General features: G+C 43.2%; 2 protein-coding genes across 6 annotated transcripts in view; one reads left to right on the top strand and one right to left on the bottom strand.

The window, feature by feature from the left end:
• Window positions 1-4,814, bottom strand: part of SCML2 (Scm polycomb group protein like 2) — a 94,582-nt gene extending 89,768 nt beyond the window's left edge. The window contains exon 1 of the mRNA XM_042811028.1: window positions 4,781-4,814. The gene's annotated coding sequence lies outside the window, so the exon portion shown is untranslated. The remainder of the gene's footprint in view (window positions 1-4,780) is intronic.
• The window catches only part of CDKL5 (cyclin dependent kinase like 5), a 124,485-nt gene continuing 108,883 nt past the window's right edge, over window positions 4,684-20,285 (top strand). For 4 of the 5 annotated variants that reach the window (XM_042811024.1, XM_042811023.1, XM_042811025.1 and 1 more), the window contains exon 1: window positions 4,696-4,751. The gene's annotated coding sequence lies outside the window, so the exon portion shown is untranslated. Of the gene's footprint in view, window positions 4,752-20,285 lie in introns of all 5 variants that reach the window. The other variant, XM_042811021.1, reaches the window with a different exon arrangement.

Raw genomic sequence — 20,285 nt, 5'->3', positions numbered from 1 at the left:
ATTACAGTAGTCTGGAAAGAAATATTATTTAACTTCATTCTGTGTACTATTTTGCTGTCACTGAGAAGTTATAAAAATACACTGACTTCAGAATCAGAAAAGAACAACGGAAGTGTCTTCGTTAAAGGTCACCTTATTTCATCAGCAAATTCAGTGCAGATGATGGTTTGCAAACACAGGATTTCATCAGGTATCAGAATTTTCATAAACTCAATAAATCACAGTGAAAAAGTGGACTGAGTTCAGAATATCTAAACAAATTAAATGTCAACAACACATTTATTCCTCTTTGCTTCTGCAAGTCAAAACAGTCACATCCTGATCTTGTGGGTTATAGTTAGGCTGAGCCCTGTCTCTGTAAATCAGAAGCTCGCTTCTGTATCTACCCACATATACTTAGGAAGCCAGAAGAAAGGGCAGTGGTAATGCATAGGAGGAGTGTACAGCAGGTGGCTGAGCAGCACTGTAAACCTATTTATAAACGATAAGGCAGATTAGGTAAGTTCCAGATCACTGATACTTTTCATTAGCCTAAACAAGTCTTGTTAAATAAGACACTAGAACTATTTCTTATAGATAAGCACCATTGCTTGTGTTACTTTATGCCTTCTGGAAGGGCTCTGCTTGGCTGGGAAGTTCTGGGCTGCATCCCTGCTGAATCCCAAAGCAAATCCCAGGCAGTGTACCACCTGCCACACTGGTGGAGGATGGCTGCAGCACCCACTAAATGGAGGAGTAAACAGTTAGTGTGCGGCACTTGGATGGCAATGGCTGTGCGGAGAGGAATAAAGCTGTTGCTCTTTGTTCATGAGCCCAACGTTAAAAAATGAATGCTATCCCATTCAAGGGCAACACTTGCAAATTACACAGTTTAAAATATATATTTTAAGGAAATCTTTGTGAAAGGATGTCAGTGCAGTTATACCAAACTCTGCCACCTGAGAATTGTGGCTGTCAGCTTATTATTGTACATATTAAATATGCAATGCCATATAGAAAATGTGTGGTAAAATTCTTTTTAAGTTACTGCTTGCTCAGTTGAGAGCATGGGAAAGCAACAGCTGGTTTGTAGAGAGTAATAACAAAGGCAGCAGCATTCCCTTCTGTCGCATTTTTTTCTCTTAAGACCCTAGGAATGAAAAAAATATCTATTCACTTCTTCATGGTTTTTGTTTCTTCTGCATGTAATGAAATGTCACTGCAAGCAAGAATAATGTAATATCTGCTCCTATCTGTGTGCTAATTTTTGCACCTTTCAGCCAGGAGAAACTCCCATTGATGGTTGTCTATTTAAAGGCTTTTCTAAAGTGCTGTGCTAGGATCTTGCTCCGCGTATTTATACTTACACCCATTTAAGCTGTGCGGAGAATGGTGCATGCTCAGTATTCTTGTGCTGCTCCCTCCACATCCACTGATGCTTACACATTTTTTCCAACCTGGTTGTAGTGGCACTACAGGGATGCAGTGGTTGAGCAACTCGTTATTCCCAAGACTGCGTTACGTTGGTCAGCCATCAGCCCTGTAGCTGCTGCTATGCCTGTATTGGGACTGACTCATGCGGCTCCTAGAGGAGGCACATGTCAGATTTGGCACTTCATGCAGTTTCCAGCAGAACAGATCAGACTTCTCCCATCTGCACGGGAGGGCCAACCTGACACAGAGCCAGCTAGTGCCCGGGGTACCAAAAAAGGAAGCCAAGACAATCTGGCTGCCTTCTTCACGTGTTTCTCTCTGGCCTGGATCACTTCACAACCCCATTCAGATTTCCTGAAAAAATAACACTTAGATGGCCCCAAACTGGGACATTTGCTATTCCTTTTTATGGGAAAAAGGCCTGAAATGGTATCTTGTTTTGAATGAGATTGAATTCTTACTTGTATTCAGACTCACATATGCTCATCTTATCTGATAAAACATACTTTTTCCTAATTTATTTACTCAGAATCATAGAATCAGAGAACGGCTTGGACTGGGAGGGACCTCAAAGCCTATCCAGCCCCAACCCCTGCCGTGGGCAGGGTTCCCCCTCACCAGCTCAGCTGCCCAGGGCCCCATCCAACCTGGCCTTGAGGCCTCCAGAGATGGGGCACCACAGCTTCTCTGGGCAGCTGTGCCAGCGCCTCACCAACCTCTGAATGAAAATTTTCCCCCAACATCTAATCTAAAGACCAGACTAATATAAATACCAAATCTAAAGATTTAGACTTGGTGGAGCCTAGCCTATTTTCCCAGAACAAAATCTCTGTTTTAGACATGATGCCTGTGTTGGCGAAGAGGGGGTTGACTTCCACAACCATGCCTGTTTTCCAAGGGTTAATCTTGGAAAATTCCATCTTTTTAGCTGAATGGTATTTGCCTTAAACTTTTGAAGACAATAAACAAAGATCTGTTGTACTTTGACATTTCTGTTATAACCACAAGATAAGGAGAACAGTATTACTGTGAATATTGAAGAAACCCAGAAGATAAGTGGGCTATGATATTTGATATCAGATAGGTAAGATTCTGCACTGCTGTCCTTATTAAACCAAACCTCAAGATTAAATTTTATTATAAAATGTTCTCTTTTCTCTGGCACATTGTGTATTATGAGAAACGTCCAAAACAAGGCAGATCTCGGTAAAAATAGTAACTGCATCATGTTAGTGTGTGAAACTGTGGTTACTTGTGAGAAACACTGTAGGAAAAGAACATTTTTTGTGAAATTATAACAAAAATCCCCAGTGCTCTGCTCAGATTTTGTCACAGTAATGTTTCTATCTATGTGTTCTCACAGGAATTCAAGTGATGTACTACATCATTTACAATCTGGCCTCATATTAAAATGACAAGAGATGCTGATAGGAAAAAAATCATTTTAATTGCAAGCATATGTTACCGGATATTCATTTTGTTATTTTTAAGCATTTAAGCATTATCCAGTCATTTATATTAATTTTTAACTGATCATGCCACTCCACCAGGGAGAGTTCATGTTGGATATCAGAAAATATTTCTTCTCAGAAACAGTGTTGATGCAGTGGCACAGGCTGCCCAGGGAGGTGGTGGAGTCACTGTCCTTGGAGGTGCTCAAGGAACGTGTGGATGTGGCACTGAGGGACGTGGTCAGTGGTGTGATGGGTTGGTGGTTTGACTAGGTGATCTTAGAGGGCTTTTCCAATCTTAATGATTCTGATTCTGTGATTCTATTGTCTTTGAATCAGTACAGGCAGAAGGGACCAACTGAGGACTGCAAAAGCCATTGACGGTATGTGGAGTACAAACACTGGTGGCACATTTACCACTCTTCGGACTACAGAATCACATCTCTACTTAAATTCCCTTCAAGTTATTCTTCCAGCTAAGGATGACGTGATACACTCCTGACACAGTACCGTGGGAAGATCTAACCATAAACTGGGAATTTTGGCAGACTTGTGAGCATGTGTTTCAGACGATCGGTTTGACTGCCTGCCATGAACCACGAATCATCTCTTTAGGAGGCTACAGCAGGGCTTCTCCTGAATAACAAATCTCTGAGGCTTTGGCAAGGAGGCCTGTTGGGAGATTTGGAAAACCCACTAGATGGTCCATGTGTCTGATGTCCCAGTTGATCACATCTCAGGGATTCCTGTCACTGGACTTGTCCTCGTTGGGTTCCACTGAGCACCCATCTGGCTGGGAGGCATCAGGTGCACTCCTGAACACTTCTGCTCATGGAGCTGCACCTGGAGGGGATGCCATAGAACCATAGAATCATTAAGGTTTGAAAAGACCTCTAAAATCATCTCATCCAACCATCAGTCCATCACCACCATGCCCACGTCCTTCATGCCCTCCAGCACTCCATGCTGTGGGTTGATGCTCTGAGAGCAGAGGTGATGGCATTCAGCTCACCACTCAATTCTGGAGATGCGCTCTGTGTGAGGTGGCAGATGAAGAACCTGCTCTTTAAGGACCACAGTGCCCTACGCTTGGTGGCCAAGCCACTGTGGATGTTTTTGAGGTTTGTATCCTCCTAGAGATGCTATGGGAAGTGCTGGGCTGGCCATTTGCAACCAATGGTGCACTACATCCAGCAGACTTCACAAGGTTTTCTCATTTAAAAACCGTTGTAGCACCCCCGGAAAACGGGAGCATCCATTATGGTAGAGCTGCACCGTGCTGCGATGCATCTGACACTCAGTGCATCCGAAAGCAGCTTTATTTTTTACCCACATTTTTAATTCCCGTGAGCAGAGCAGGAAGCACAGCCCCGCAGGCTCCAGCAGCACAATCTGCAAGTCGAGATTACCGCTTTGTGAGTGCGGGAGACATTTCCATCCTCCCGATGGCTGAGCCGAGAGGGAAAAAGGGGAGGGGAACAAAAACCGCCCATCTATGAGGCGAAAAGTCCCGAACGAGGAGCCCCGGGCACACTCCCGCAGCACCAAACCCGGCCCGCACCGGGGCCTCTCCCGGCCACCGCCCTCAGCAGCCCCACCCGCAGCCCCGCGCCCGTTGCTCGGCAGCTGCGAGCCAACCGAGCCTGCCGGGAAGGCGGAGGGGCAGCACCACGGATAGCTCCTATTGGTGGAAGAGGGTAAGGGCGGAGCTCGAGGACGGCTGTCTTCTTCGCTATTGGAGGAGAGAGCCGTCAGTGCGGGGTGGGGGGCGAGGCCTCACGGCTAGCGGGGCCGCGTAGAACGCCGCGTTAGGGCGGGGGAACGGAGCAAGGGGGCGGCGGCGGTCGAGGGTAAGCGCGCCACCAGCTGTGAGGAGAGCGGCGCGAGGTAGGGAGCGGCGCGGGGGCCGTCCTCACCTGTCGCCGGGCGCTCACTTCTCACTCTTCGCGGCCGTCGGGCTCTGGCCGTGGGCGCGGTCCCTCGCGGTAGCGGCCGGGCTGGGGCTGCGTTTTCGTCTGAGGAGGTCCTGCGGGGATCCTCCTCCGAGGGAGGGCGGCAGGCAGGCTGCGCGCGGTGCCCCCGGCTGCGCGCCGCCGCGCGGACGGATGCCGACTGCCCTCAGGTAGGTGGGCGGGGAGCGGAGAGGGCAGACCCCGGGAAGGCCGCCTCTGGGCGCGAGGGCTCCCCGCCGCCGTCGCTGCGGCAGGCGGCACCCCGGAGTGGCGCCGCGTGAGGGGGGGGCGGCGGGGCTGCGGCTGGGGGCTGCGGCTGGGGGCCGCCTCCGTGCGCTGCCTCTGTGCATGGGGCGGGGGGAGGCGCGCGGGCAGAGCCGCACGACTTGTCGCTTCGGCTGTGGGAGGACGCGAAGCCGAGGAGGGTTGGGAAATCCATTGCTGTGCGGAGAGGTTATCGCGAGCGGTCTTGAGGTGCTGCGGTGCTGCGGGAGGGAAGTTGTGAGCGGTGCCCTGTTGGTCGCCGCGCCGCGCTGCCGAGGGATGCTGAGCGCCCTCGGCTCCCGCTGTCACCGGCTGCAAGCCGCCCCGCCTGACGGCGCTGCTTTGGCGAGCGCGATTCCCGCTCCCCACAGCGTTTTGCCCTCCGCGAGGGTGTGGAACTATCATTTTTCCCTCGTCGCGTTTCAGCCTGAGGGCGTCGAGTTTATCCTTTCGCATAGTTTTCTGTGTTTGCCTAAAACAACGACAGTGTTCTTGGTGCGTGCGTTTTCTTCCTGAGCTGCAGTTTGGAAAAAAAAAAAATAAAAAAAAAAGAAAAAGAAAACGACAAGCTTTTAATAAGATCTACCTGCCTGGAGTAGGAGCACAAAGCGCCATTTTAACAGGTGGGCTGGGTGATAGGAGTATGAGCTTTTTTTCATTGTATGGACTTAAGCGCTACCTCGAGTTGTGTGGGTGTGCAAGATTTCTCTCATTTTGCTCATTTGGCGATCTCCTCTTTGTGCTTGCAGTGAGATTCTGCTGTTCTATGCTTTTGCATGGAGTGGCTTAGCCTTATTTGTCAGCATTTACCTAAAGCTGCAGCATTTGGGGGGGGTTAAATCACAACTGCATGGGAGAGCTCATTGCCATATTTAGCCCTTGAGATCTTTCTGATATGCAGCAAAGCAGTGTTATGTGTGACAGTGGCTGGAAAGAGCAGCGAGGAAGAGAGAATGTAAAGCAGTGGCCATCGAGTGCTGCAGGGCACAAGTGCTACACCAGTGAGTTGGACCTGGAGCTTCCCATTAATGTCAGCTAGTGCTGAGACCTGCAGCTAGCAGCATAAAAATACACATTAAAAAAAAAACCCAACATCCAAAAACACAGCGTTACATCTAATTTCAGATATCATTGAATGTTGACAGCCTCAGTGACTCTGAGATATGATCCAGATTTTTTTTTTCAGCTGTTTCAGTGTCCAAGTGATTTGGTTTGATTCATTTTGCCTGACTTCACGCCAAGAGTTGTAACAAACCTGTTGTTAACCCTGTTGTCAACCCTGTTGTCAGTGGCTTGGTTTTCAAACCTTGAAGTGTTTAAACAAAGAAATCACAGTTCCATTTTAACGACCTCATAGGTCTTTCCAGTTTAGTTTAAGAACATTGGAGAGAAAATGCACTTTGAGATTCGAATGTAGAAATGTTTACTGTAGCTCTATTCCTAACAAAGCCCTGGAGTATTTCATAAGTCTTTTTTATTAGTGAAATAGCTGCAGGAAAGCATTTGAAATTGCACGGCTGCTGAGGACCGTGCAATCTTTTGCATATTTATACAAAATGTGAGCTTGTCTGTTGCAAACCTATTGGAGCTCAGTTGTAGTTCATTGGTAGCATTAGCGAGGTCTGACACCAGCAGTGTCTGTTCCTGTGATGTGGGGCAGGATGGGCGAGTAGGGGATGAGTGAAGGCTGTAAGTGCAGGGTAGAACAAAGGAATAATTCCTATATGTAGAAAACACTTTTTCTCTGAATACATAATAAAAAGCCAGTTCACTTCCACGATAAAAGCAGCTATTTATAATGCTGACTATATATGGACAATCTCGCAGGCTGTTGGTGTGTAAGAATTAACGTTCTTTCTGGAACCACAGCACTCTTCCGTGGAAGAAAGATGGAAAAAACCTACAGTCTTCCTAGATATTGAACTGGACGTGCTGCAAGTTCTTCTGGATGAGCATTTGTTTGAGCATCGTGCTTACTCTGAGCAAAGCATAAACGTGGGTCTGCTCTTACAGTGTGTTGACATGGAAGATGAGCAAAGATGTTGTGAGCTGCGTGCTCTCCATGTGAACAGCACTGGGATGGCGTGCATTTCTCAGAGCTGCTATTTGAGAATTGAAAAGAATCTTAGCACTGCCCATGAGCTAAACCTAGCGACTCAAATATTTAACTTATTATTCACATCAAGAAATCAAGGCATGAGAATGATCAGTGATTTGCTATCACTAAAGAATGTAGGTAATGTAAAGAGGAAAGGAGTTTAATCCCTGTTTCCAAATCCTGTGTTCTAACTAGAAGGCCACTTCTTTTTTCCACACTTGTTTGTTTTATCAGGCAGTTGAGGAGTTGTTCCTCAGTGTCGAGGTGGAAAGAGGTTTCCTTGTGAGTAGTTGGATCAGCCTTCTGCATCAGAAGCAGTAAGAATTAATTTCCTGATACAAATGAAAGTGAGCATTAAAACAATATGTAAATGAATGGAGGAAATCATTGTTGGAACATCAGCCTTCATGCCAAATCTGTCCAGTTTCATAATATTAAATCTTGATGGAACTCATGAATGTTCAGTGCTGGTATGTCCATCTTGTAAACTTAATATTATAAACTGCAATATTAATACATTTCTTTGTCACTGTATTAAATAAAATATTTTAGCATAGCAGAAATGATTGTGAAATATCTTGATGTTACTGTGAAAGATGGAAAAAATGAAAAGGTTGAATGTTTACTGTTACAGGAACATCACATACACATTTAGTGTATGTATGTGAATACACACACGCACACACACACAGTGTATATTTAGCACATAGATGTTTTTTGTGCATTTTCTGACACCACCACGAGGGTCCTGTAGGAATAAGCCTGTGGAGAAATTCCTTGCCTGTTGCCTTTGGGCAAAGTAACTCTGAAAAAACAACTTGTCCATTGGGCTTTCAAGTTAGAACTGTGCTCCTGTGCTTTCTGTGTTTGTGCAGGGACTGATGCTTAAGTTGTGTTGTTGCTGTGGAGTTAAAATAGCCTGTTGCTTCAGTCTTTCATTTCTTCTTAAAACAAAGAAAGTGTGTATGGAATGTGATAATTTTCTGCAGTGCTTATTTGTGGCCCTGAAGACTTTAGGTTTTTAGAAGATTTCTTTCTAGAATTATTGCAATTAGACTTATTTTTCTAACATTACCTCAGAAGAGATGTTGGTGTGTTCTAGCTTGGCTTCAGACTTGGACTTCAAGCATGAGCTACCTGAGCCTTCTTGAAATGTAACCCTTCAGCCAGTGTGTTTTCAACTGTAGCATAGCTTTATGCTGACGTTCATTTCAGGGAAAAAAAAGGATGGCATTCATAAAAAATAGTTGCTTGGCAACATTTAAAATAAACAAATGAAAGCCCCACCAAAGTTACCCTCTGAAAAAACAGAATGTGAATCAGTTCTGAGCTGAATGTGGTTGTGCCAGCCACACAAAGCTCCGTTCTTCTGGTGAGTTGTATTGCTGTCTCTGTTAATCTTCTCTTACAGATGACTACAGCAATACAGATGTGAATGGTAACACCCTGCTTCAAGCAACTGAAGGGAAGGGGAGGATGTGGCCGTAAGGTTCATTGGAGCCAAATATCAGTTCAAATAGCCAAAATACAAAAAAACTTCTTGGAGCTTGAATATGAACAATTTTTTTTCCACTTATTCATAAGTGGATGCCAGTGTTTGGATGCCCTGCGGCATTGTAGGCACTCTGCATTCCTAGAGAATTCAGATAAGCTGATGGCAATTTTTTTTTTTTTTATAGTAGAGAATTCTTATTCAGCTTGGTTCGTTTGAACTGTTTTCTTTCATCTCCCCATCCAACAGCCCTTATTTTTGAGTGGGAATGTTTGGCTTTCAAACTCACAGAAGTTTCTGTGATCTTGAAATTGATTTATTATTTTTTTTCCCCCCTAAGTTCCTAGCAGACTGGTAATTACCTTGGATAACCATTTGGCACAGGATCACCTGCACTTCTGCAGAGCGCTTGGTTCACTTGGAGTGAGCTTATGAGGACAGCAGCTACTCAGCTGTGGGGTTCCCTATGTGTGGAGTAGGAAATCATTGCTGGAGTGCACCTTGCTGCACTGCTTTGTGGCCTCACCCTTCAATGACCTCAGGAGGGCTGATTGGTTCTGTTTGGCCTGGCTGTGGTAGGCTGGGCAACGCTTCACCTTCTTAGAGGCAACCCAGTTAAAAGCCGCAAAGGTAGCTGCTAACTAGGAGCTTTGTAAGCCTGGTATTTGCAAGTGGAACTTTATACTCCAGTACTTTATCTTTGGAACAAAATTTTGAGTTAAACATGAGATGCTCCTGCTTGTAAGTTCCCTGTTTATTGCTACATTTCCTTACCTCAAAAAGAGCTTTATTCTCCATGAGAATGGCATCTCACAAACTCGCTGCATTTGCCCATGCGCGCCTCAGCCCTGTGCTGGTGTCAGTGCAGCAGAATGCCTGCTATGCCCTGAACGTTGCAGACTCCCAGTGTGTGCGTTCTTTTTTTTTCTCCTCTCCCTTTTCTTGTGAATTTTTCCAAGATGTTGGTAAAAAAGAAGCAGTGTGCTGGTGTGAGTCCTGCAGTGGGTAAGTTTCAGCAGCTTGCTGAAGGAATTTGAATACTGCTCTGTGCCAGCTCTTACAACCAACGTGTCTGGTGAGAATATTTAGAGTAGTGTAGCATGTCATGTTAATTGCAAGTTCATCACAGCGATCTTCCCTGAGTAAATGTAATGTAGTTTGTTCAGCATCTTCCAAAGTCTGATTGTTTTATAGAGACTGTGGGATTTTCTATACGCTATATTCTTGGCTGTTATCTGAAAATGTAATAGCAAAGTCAAACTGCCTGGAAGATGAGGATTTGACGAAGTTGACTCTTCTTTGAAGCCCTTGTCAGAACTATTATGCTCATGTTAAATTCCTGCTAGCCTGCTGCACTCAGTAGAAACTAGATGGTAGCTGAAATTCCAAGGCAAGTTTCCTCTTCTGTTTTTTGTTGTTGATACTTGGCAGCATTTTGTTGATTCCTGTCAGTTACTTGAGCCCTTTCTCTGAATATTTGTGCACGTGTCATAGGTTAAGCATATGGTCAGCTTCACTGATACTGCTTATGTGGAAGTGCACGCAGGGTTGGGGCAGCTGTGTGACTCCAGTTGGAGGTGAAGAGATCTTGGGCCTGTCAAAATGCACAACATCTCATATAGCAGGCAGATGTTTTTAATCTTGCATATTAATTGATATTTCAAATTCATGTTTTTCATACCAGTTGGCAGACGTGTTTGGCAACTCTCAAGTATGTTGTGTATTGTTAGAATATACTCTGTGAATATAGGGGATGGTACACATTTGCTTTTTATGTTAGTTATCAACTGCAATAATAGTAAGTTTAATTTATGTATAATACTCCTCATTCCAAAGTTAAAATGTTTATTAATAGAGAAGTAAGCAATTGTCATAGCAGTCAGAGTAGGCAGTAAGAGTGAGATGTGAATCTGAGAATGTAGACTTGTTTTTAGTGTTATCCTTCTTGATTGCAGGATGGGCGTTGACTGAAGTGATAGTGCATCCTCTAGCAAATATTCATAGAATCACAGAATGGTTTGGGTTGAAAATGACCACAAAGATCATCCAGTTTCAACCCCCCTGCTATGTGCAGGGTCGCCAACCACCAGACCAGGCTGCCCAGAGCCACATCCAGCCTGGCCTTGAATGCCTCCAGGGATGGGGCATCCACAACCTCCTTGGGCAACCTGCTCCAGTGCGTCACCACCCTCTGAGTGAAAAACTTCCTCCTCACATCTAGCTTAAACCTCCCCTGTCTCAGTTTAAAACCATTCCGCCTTGTCCTATCACTATCCACCCATGTAAACAGCCATTCCCCCTCCTGTTTATAAGCTCCCTTCAAGTATTGAAAGGCCACAATGAGGTCTCCCCAGAGCCTTCTCTAAGAGAAGAACTGAATAAAACAAAAAAAACCCAACAGCCATTTGCAACCATTTTAAATCTGATTGCTTTGTGTGTTTTGAGGTGAGAATTGACATCAAGTTGTAAGAAGCCAATTTCATGCTTTTTCAGCTGTTGTTGGTTAAGAGAATGGCATTCCTGGTGGCTTACTCTGTTCTTTGGCAATACCTTCTGTGCTGCAAGATGCTTCTCCTTCAAGATGTCTCTAATTGTGCCTGCGCAAAGAGTTCCCTTTGGAAGGGAATTCGGAGAGCTGTCCAGTTAGGCCTGCTCAAAGTGGTGTTTTCTCTTTAAAAAAATAATGAATAAAAATGTGTGTATGTATATATATCTATATATATTCCTGAGATATCACTAGGATGAAGTGGTGTAAAATTTGGATTTTCTTTTCTCTTTATGACACTTTTTTTTCCTTCACCCCCCTCTCCTTGCTTTAATGGCACTGCTGCACTGTCTTGTTTAGAGCGCTTGGAGGGAGAATTTCAGCCCAAAATAAGCCGATGGCGTTGGGTGCGAGCATTTTATCTTTCTTTCTTGGCGAGTTGGATTCCAGTCTCCTATTGCTTTCTCCCATGCTGTTAATCTGTAGTGTTCACAAGATTGTCACTGCTTGTTTACTTAACCTCTGCAGACGTATTTCTAGCCTTCTTGGAAGATGAGCCTGGAACTGACAGTTGCTTTAGCAGAGCCCCTTGCGATAGAACATGGAGAAATAGTTCCAAACTAGAAGGGGGGGAAATGTAGACTTGATGTAAGGAAGAAGGTTTTTTTGTGATAAAGGTGGTGAAGCACTGGCACAGGTTGCCCAGAGAGGTGGTGGTGGGTGCCCCGTCCCTGGGAACATGCAAGGTCCGGCAGGATGGGGCTGTGAGCACCTGATATGACTGTAGGTGTTCCTGTTCATTGCGGGGGAGTTGGACCAGATGGTCTTTAAGGGTCCCTTCTAGCTCAAACCATTCCATGCTGTATTCCCTGTTCCAGAATGCTGTTATCTACCTACATCTTTAAGCTTTAAAAAAAGAAAGAAAAGCTGCAAAAGAAAAAAGCACCACTGAACAAGCCTGTCACCAGAACTAATCCTAGTATGAAAACACCTACACTGAGTCTATGCTCACTTGAGAAGTTTCATACTTTAAAAACTTGAGCATACCTTATGGACCTTTTCACACGTTCCTGATCCATCTGCTTATCTAGCATAGCTTCTCCTCCATCTCTTCACACAGTCCTGTGCTGCTGAAATGCAAACCGCCTTTGCAGTTCCTTTAATGGGTAGTAGTCTTTCTACTGTACGTTTTCTGTATTTTATACAACACAAGACTTGAGGTTTTTTCCTTTCTCTTTTACTGCTGGCATTATTAGATCAAAGGATGTTTTAAATTACATGCCACTATAATGTTTTTAAGCAGACATTATTTTTCTACTTAACTGTGAAATCTTGTTTGGGTACAGCTTGTGTTCCAAGACAGTTATTTATGGAGCACGATAACTGTACATCGTGATGTACACTCAGTGCAGCATTGATCTGGCAAGCCTATAGACTGAAGCTACTAATTTATGGGATATTGCCTTTTATAAAATGGAAAACCCTGAAGAGGGAAGCGGCCAGTGTTGATGGAGAGCTCGGTGGAACAGGTAGGACTTGGAAGTTTTAATTTGGTTTGAGAGGAGCATCTTATACAATCTCTCCATCTGTCCATCCATCTGTCCACCAGCTCATCCTCCCACCCTGCCGGTAACTTCTGAACTGCTTGGTCAGTTTTTGGGAGAGGGGCAGTGTTCTCCATCTCTGCTGAGCTATGCAGCTCTGATGGGAAGAGGCAGGTGGTTAGAGATGGGACAAGAAATGGGGATCACTGCTGGGCAAGGTGAAGGTAGTAAGGAAAACGAAAACGATGTGAAGCTGATAATAGTTTGGGGATGTTATTGTAGGAAGCAAGTAAGAGTATACTCATGGGTGGATGTGGGACTAAGAGCTGTGGAAGATCTGTTTGACATCGCTGATGTAGCTTATGCAGGAGTGTAATGTAAGTCTGTAAAGAATTTCTAATGTTTAAAGGAACTGTAGGAAGGGTGCTTAGTTCAAATCTACCATGAAGGAGTAAGGAGAGAACTGTAGGTGGAATGTCATGTGATGTACGTGGGTAAGAGGTTATATTTCTGTCCCTGGTTTTGTAGGGTATGAACTTGATGCAAGTAGAAGAGTGGCAGCCAAGCAGGAGGAACTTCAAACTTAGAACCTCATATGTAGAACAGGGGTGGGTAAGAGAGGTCCTACAGCACAGCAACGTAAGTTGGAATCAGTGAACTATTCCTTGAAAAACCTGGAGGGCTGACATGGTACAGACACCAAATTGGTTGCTTGACTTTCTCTAGAAAATATTTTTTAACAGAGTTATAAATAAAAATAAATTTCAGTGTGAAGATGCCAGCATGGGATGCACACAGTAATAATAACAAAGCAGTATTTTCAGAAGGCGAACCTTGGCTTTACTTTTCCTAACCAAATAGCTGTTCCTATTGTTGGGAGCTCATTAAATGTTTCACTAATTCTGTACGTATTGATGTTTTAATTGCCTGAAGCTCTGTGAATGAAAAGCATGTTTGAGAAACATGACCTTACTTCCCTTATTTCTGTCAACATAGTCGGTTTTTAGTTGCTTCTGCTGGCTCAAATTGTGACTCACGGGGGGAAAAAAACCTCTGCATGTATACTTGTAATTAATGTATTTGAAATTCAGGATTGCTTTATCTTTAAGTTCAGAGACTGAGAGATGTTTGGTATCATTGTTCTTTTTCTTGTGGAGTAAATAAAATTCATTTATACAACTCATTCTAAAATAACGGTGACTAAAGTTGTGTCGCAAACATGTCTGGGTGAGGGGAGATAGGAAAGTATTTGTATTAAGGCCAAAGTCTACTCGACTCTGATTGTACAAAGAACTGAACAACCCTGGGAGACCGGGAAGGCTATCCTGTATTTTTCCACACCAGTAAAATGGGTGACCTTTTGTGTGACTGTTCCAGTTATATTCACTTAAAATAACGTTTGAGCTATTGTTGGATGTTTTCAATGAAAATGAAATGGCAGACCAGGCTCCTTAACTTGCTCTTCAAAGAAATTAGCAAAAAGGAACCACGCTGTCCTTTTAAATAATTGGACTACATGGAGCTCCAAAGCTAGTGGAAAAAGATGGTTCAACTCCAAAAAAAAATGAATAAATGATTTCACTGAACATATTTTCCAACTTTAACATCAACAACTGTGTAATTTTTAAAATGGCAGTTCTTACAAAGACTTTGAAATGTTCCAATTTTTTGCAGAACTCTGAGAACAGTTTTCACTTAGTGACTGTCAGCCTGTTTTTTTTTAAGAGTTTGTTTGATGGTGCTTGAGATTTAATAGCACTTTTTGCTTGCTTCCTGGTTCTGATCATTTGATTGATTGGTGAACTCTCCTTGCCTTGTGAAGGACAGCATAGTTTCAGAAGAAGCCCCCTCTAAAAAGCACAGTTTTGCTGTGCCCTGTGCACCGTTACCACCCACTCAACAACTACAGAGATCACCAGATGTGGAGAATGACTTGCACGATAAAGGTGGATGGTGTAGGGCGTGTAATGCTTGAAAATAATGAATGTAGGTTTGTACTGTAAAACCATCAGGGTAGAGGTAGTGTAATGGGACTCGCATCCTAATTGGTGCCTGTGGAGGTAGCTGTACAAATTTGTGTTCATGCTGTATGTGTAAATTACCAAATATAAGCAATAGAAGATTTATGAGTGTAACCAGTAAAAGAAAAAATGGTGTTTTTCCTGACCTTAAATTCCAAATTTGCTGCTGAGCCTTGGATAGTGGAGGCTGTATTGCAGGAATGGAATGGAAGCAGGGACAAAAATGGCCTGTTCTTGCGGGCCGTGCTTACAGGTGTCTCGTCAGCTCTGGAGTCCTGATGTGTGAGCACTGTGCACTGGATTCTATGGAAGAGCCCATGCCTCGTGCTCAAGGCTCCTCAGTCACATTGTCCAGCACACAGCTGTGGTTGCTGCTGAGCACGGGTCTCCTCTCTTGCTGGACATGAAGCTGCCTCAGCTTGCTGCAAGGCCCACGTATTGGATTCTGTGGTGCTCAGCAGTACCTGTGCCACTCTGCCAGTGCGTGAGAGGATGCATCATGATAAAGGTTTTAACTAGGGAGCTGCAGATTGGATTTAATGTTCAGCGTGTGGGACTTGACGGCTCTGTATGTAGCGCATATATTTGGGCGGTGTTAATTTATGAGCTCTCTTTATCCTTTCCAGTCCACCTGTGAAGCTGAAGTAATTGGATTTTATTTAAGGCAAAGTGATAGATGAACATGAAAATGGACCTCTGGAATCAATTATTTGTCTGAGATGGATAGTGAATTTTTTCTAACTTGCTTTTCCTTGTCTGATAGACTGTACTGTTTTACTGGGGAACGGCAGGACAGATTAAAAGAAACTGAAGGCTTTCATATTCTTATCGTATAGCAGATCAGCGGTAAAGATTCTTTGCCAAAAAAAACCCCAAACGAAAAACAAACAAACAAAAAAAAACATTTGAATGTGATGTGACTTGGTTAATGTCTGCCAGTGCCTTGTAGTTGTGTGGAACAGATTTTCATTGTGATGCTACAGCAGAAGAGGCATCGTAATATGCTTTAACTTAGAAGCTAAATCCAGAAGAAAAATGTCAAAAGCTAAAATTTATTTTGATCTATAACATCAGTTGCATGCAAATGCTTTAGCCTAGGTGTACTTTGCAAATGAAAGCAGAAATAATCTCACTGTTAGTGCAGAATGTGATAATGTTTACATTCTGTGATGCTAATGGCAGAACTGCAAACAGTGCTGGGCAAATAAGAGTTCTGGGCTTGAGAATTTCCTCTAATGCCTGCTTTAACATGGAATATCAGTGTTGAAAATATACTGTAGTCTTAACATGAATTAAAATGGGCTTTAGTTAAAAAGGAATATAGAGGTAGTCTCATTTAATTACAATGCTTAATCCAGTTAGGCAATTTTAGGATTGTTTTGCTACTGTCTCCAGAATTAATGCTGGAAAATGCTGGGTAATTTTAATACAAGAATAAATCTTTTCTGCCTTCCATATGGAATGTTTAAGAAACGGAAATGAAGGTATCATGGAAACAGCTCATTTTCTTTCAGTTGTTTTCTGGGGAAGTGAAAGCGCTTTTCAACAGAAGCGTTATCTTATATGGATGTTTTTGCTCTTTAGACAAAATGCATGAAGGAGGGAAAAAAGATCTAAATGGTACGTGGAGTGCTACAGCATGAAAGGAGACTTTTAAAATCACTTTGAAGAACGCTTTCTGCTGCAGTAAGATCAATACCATAGAGAAAGGTGAAGAAGTTAGTTAGAAGTAAGTCTTTCGTAAGTCATCTTCCTCTATATGAAATTAAATGAAGTGAATATTCTTTTTCAAACATTCTTCCTTAACAGTATGGAGCAAAATGATTTTTGTAGGGCTTGTCAGCTTTGCAGTTGTTACAAAGCATCTTAATGAGTTAATAATAATTCCACCTGGGAAAAATAGCTGCTGTTTCATTAACAGCTAAAACAAATCACTGGGGGGAAGAAAAGACTGAAGTTGGTGTGGTGTGATTACATGACAGCAGCTGAAAGAACTGTCATTCTCCTGAAGGGGAAACACAAAATAAATTTGCAAATTGATTTCAAGATAGGCTGTGAGCAGTGAGCTGAGAGTGAGCTGTGCCTGCACCGGTGCTGGTGTGACGGAGGGTACAGCTGTGAGTGCAGTGTTAGGAGAGTGGAATATGAGCCCAGGTAACAACTGGACGAAACTCCAGCAGAGTAAGACACTGTGCAGCCATTGACTAAGCCTTATGCTGAGCTTCTGAAATACTGTCAACACGTTATACTTGAAGTAAAATCAGAGTGTTGTTCCATACATCCTTCTGGCCCAGAAAGTCGCCTTAGAACTGAAGGATTAGAGTCAAGAACTTGGTCCTTGAATAGCATGAACCAGGTTGGTTAAATCGCCAAGGAAATAAAGAAATGGTTGACTGCATTTGCCATCTGATAAAAGTTCTTATATCAGCACTGTTGAGAGCCTAGTTTTACGAACAAGAAGTTTGAGCTTTTTGTTTAAAACTAGTTCTACCGAAATTATATGCAGAATGATTATAGTATGTATTTGTAAATTGCCCTCATGCTTTTGTGGTGCTTCTGTTCTACCGCAGCCAGAGTGCTGCCTTTGTTCTTTCATGCACACTATTCTTACGCTGCTGTTTATACGGTTTAAGGAGGTAGAATGGTCAAGGTGTTCTTTGACATTTCCTTGTAATGATTATTTTAGTTAAAGAATGTGATAGAGTGGTTCCTGTGCAAATTAAACAGCTGTGATTCGCATACCTCTTATAATATGGTAATGCTATAAGCTGTCCCTGCACTGTGTTCCTCGAAGTTGAGGTACAACGTAATGTCTCAGAGCTGGAAGATGCTACCAGCAGAAGTCTTTCCCATTCTACTTAAGAAACCTGAAAGTAAAGCTCAAGTAAAATTTAAGTTTTGCTGGTGGATGATACTGGGAAGGCATTTCAGGTAAATTTTGCAGCTTTGTCATTAGCCTGAGGTTGGGTATTCTGAGGAGACCCAGGAGAGTCTTTGTTGCCATCTCTGTGTGTGGGAAGTTGTTTGGAACTACCTTCTAATTTTTAAATGAAATTACAGAGATTGTGAAGTTCTTGACTCAGAGCATTTGAGATGACTGAATAGAAACCAGAGGGCAAGAAGGGCTCCTTGCGTTGTACACTGCTTTTAAGATGAGCTTCTGAAGTTTGCTGGGATCACTTTTCAGTGATAGTTGTCATTTCTCCTTACAAGTTTCCATAATTTCCCTTCAGTGTGTTTTGTCTGCTTGTATCTAAGGTTAGGAAGGTTAGGATGGTGCTTCAGAGTTTTTGTCTGTGAGTAGTGTTCTTCTGGAGCTGTTCTGTATTTTTGCTCACTCTTGCAATTTTGTGGGATCTTGCAGGGTCTCATTTCTTGTTGGAAAACATTGCTCAAATGAATGGCAAGTTGCTTACTGATGGGTTTTAATGAAGATTGCTGCTTTATGCTGAGACTTACTTGGAGCAACTGTACTTACTTGTAGGACCTTGGTGGGCCTTACGGTGAACCACCAGGAGTGTGATGGAAATCAGTGGTAGAACTGGCTCTTTCCTGTGTCATTCTAGTTTAGGATTCCTTCATTGCAGGGAAATTGTTGAACTGTATGAATCTAGGAAGTGTTGATTGTCCCCCTCTACTCTGCTCTTGTGAGGCCCCATCTGCAGTACTGCATCCAGGCCTGGGGCTCCCAGCACAAGAAGGATGTGGAGCTCTTTTAGTGGGTCCAGAGGAGGGCCACTAAGATGATCAGAGGGCTGGAGCACCTCTCCTATGGGGAAAGGTTGAGGGAACTGGGATTGTTTAGCTTGGAGAAGAGAAGGCTTCAGGGAGACCTCATTGTGGCCTTTCAATACTCGAAAGGAACATAGCAACAGGAGGGGGAACGGGTGATTACAAGGTTGGATAGCGATACAACAAGGGGGAATGGTTTTAAACTGAGACAGGGGAGGTTTAAGTTAGGTGTGAGGAGGAAGTTTTTCACTCAGAGGGTGGTGAGACACTGGAACAGGTTGCCCAAGAAGGTTGTGGATGCCCCATCCCTGGAGGCATTCAAGGCCAGGCTGGATGTGGCTCTGGGCAGCCTGGTCTGGTAGTTGGTGACCCTGCACATAGCAGGGGGTTGAAACTGGATGATCATTGTGGTCATTTTCAACCCAGGCCATTCTGTGATTCTGCTAAGTGTATGGGGGGTTGATTTATCTTTCAACAACGATTTTAATGTGAGATTTTTGTTGTTGTTGTTAAGACTTTACCCTTGACATTATGATGTGTATTGATGAATATTTAACTTTGAAAGTTCACTGTATGCAGAGAGGATTAGGAGACTTATCACCTGGATTCTCCTGGTTTGCAAAAGAGTAGCCCCAACAGCACACTGAATTACAGTTGGTATCCTGAGTCCATGCAGTGTTCAGGAGCTTTTATGTTCATCCAGACGTTAGGTTACAACAGTGCAATGTTGTGAGAATGCTGAGCGTGTCTTTTGTCAGCGTGCAGATGTGTAGCAGTTGCTCACCATCTCTTCCTGTGAGAAGCAAGGTGTTGCTTTGGACTGCTGCAAGCACCTCAGAGTCTGAGCTGTCCTTCCCATGGTGTGTACAAGTAGAAGGAAAGTCAGTTATCTTGTAGGAGTTGTTCTGCTTCCTGATGCGTTTGTTTGTCATACATTTAATAGTGCTGTTCTAATTAGGACACAGAAAAACCCCCTATGATCTTGATGATGTACTTCTCCTGAAGGCTAAGGGCCTGATACTAATTAAGTCATAGTTGCATAAATTTTATCTTTCTGGCTTTATAGTTTAGTTGCATTCTTGTGTATGGGAAAGTAAAACAAAGTCTCCATTATAACATATGCAGGTAGTGTATGTTTGAGTTTAAGCAATAATTAACTAATGAGGTAATACAGTGTGGAAGCAGCAAGAGGGAAACATTGCTTATGAGAATGGGGGTGAGAGGAGGGAGTTCTTGTGCTGTAATACATCTATGAAATGCCCTACAAATACTGTAATTGGGAACTGCAAGCTAATTTGCTTTTTCATCAGTGGAAAATAGATCTGTAGTGAGATCTGCCTTTATACCGTTATGCAGACGGCTTTACTTTAGGTCTCGAATTTTCCAGTATGGGTTATTCTGTTCCTTGAAACCATAGAAGCTTACAGTCGTCTGTGACTTCTGCAAATGTTATGGTCAGTTAAGCAGGAGGAAAATGTTTTGGTTGGAAGAATCCAGCTGAAATTTCATACTCAACATTTCTGTGTTTGTTATAGCAATAAAATGTAAGAACTTCATTCTTAGGTGCCAGGTGGGCGCTCTGTGCTGTACGTACATTCTTTGTCAGGAGGGCAAAAAATTACAAGTGTAAACGTGATCTAATCTGTCTGTTTTCATGTGAGGTTGAATGGCTGCCTTTAATAAATAGAATTGTACTGAATTTTTGTAGTAGTATTGAGTTAGAGGCTCACTTTCTGACAGAATCTGGTTACAAAGATATTGTGTGTTTTATAAAGGCAAGCCAACGTTCTTAAAAGAAGAAATCTTTTACAATGTGCAAGTTCTGTAAGATAT

This window comes from Centrocercus urophasianus, unplaced genomic scaffold, assembly GCF_019232065.1.
Source record: "Centrocercus urophasianus isolate 14NV4802_14NV808 unplaced genomic scaffold, USGS_Curo_1.0 seq_12, whole genome shotgun sequence".
Taxonomy (NCBI): domain Eukaryota; kingdom Metazoa; phylum Chordata; class Aves; order Galliformes; family Phasianidae; genus Centrocercus; species Centrocercus urophasianus.
Note: the sequence above shows the minus strand (reverse complement) of the source record. Positions and strands in the feature narration are given on the sequence as shown.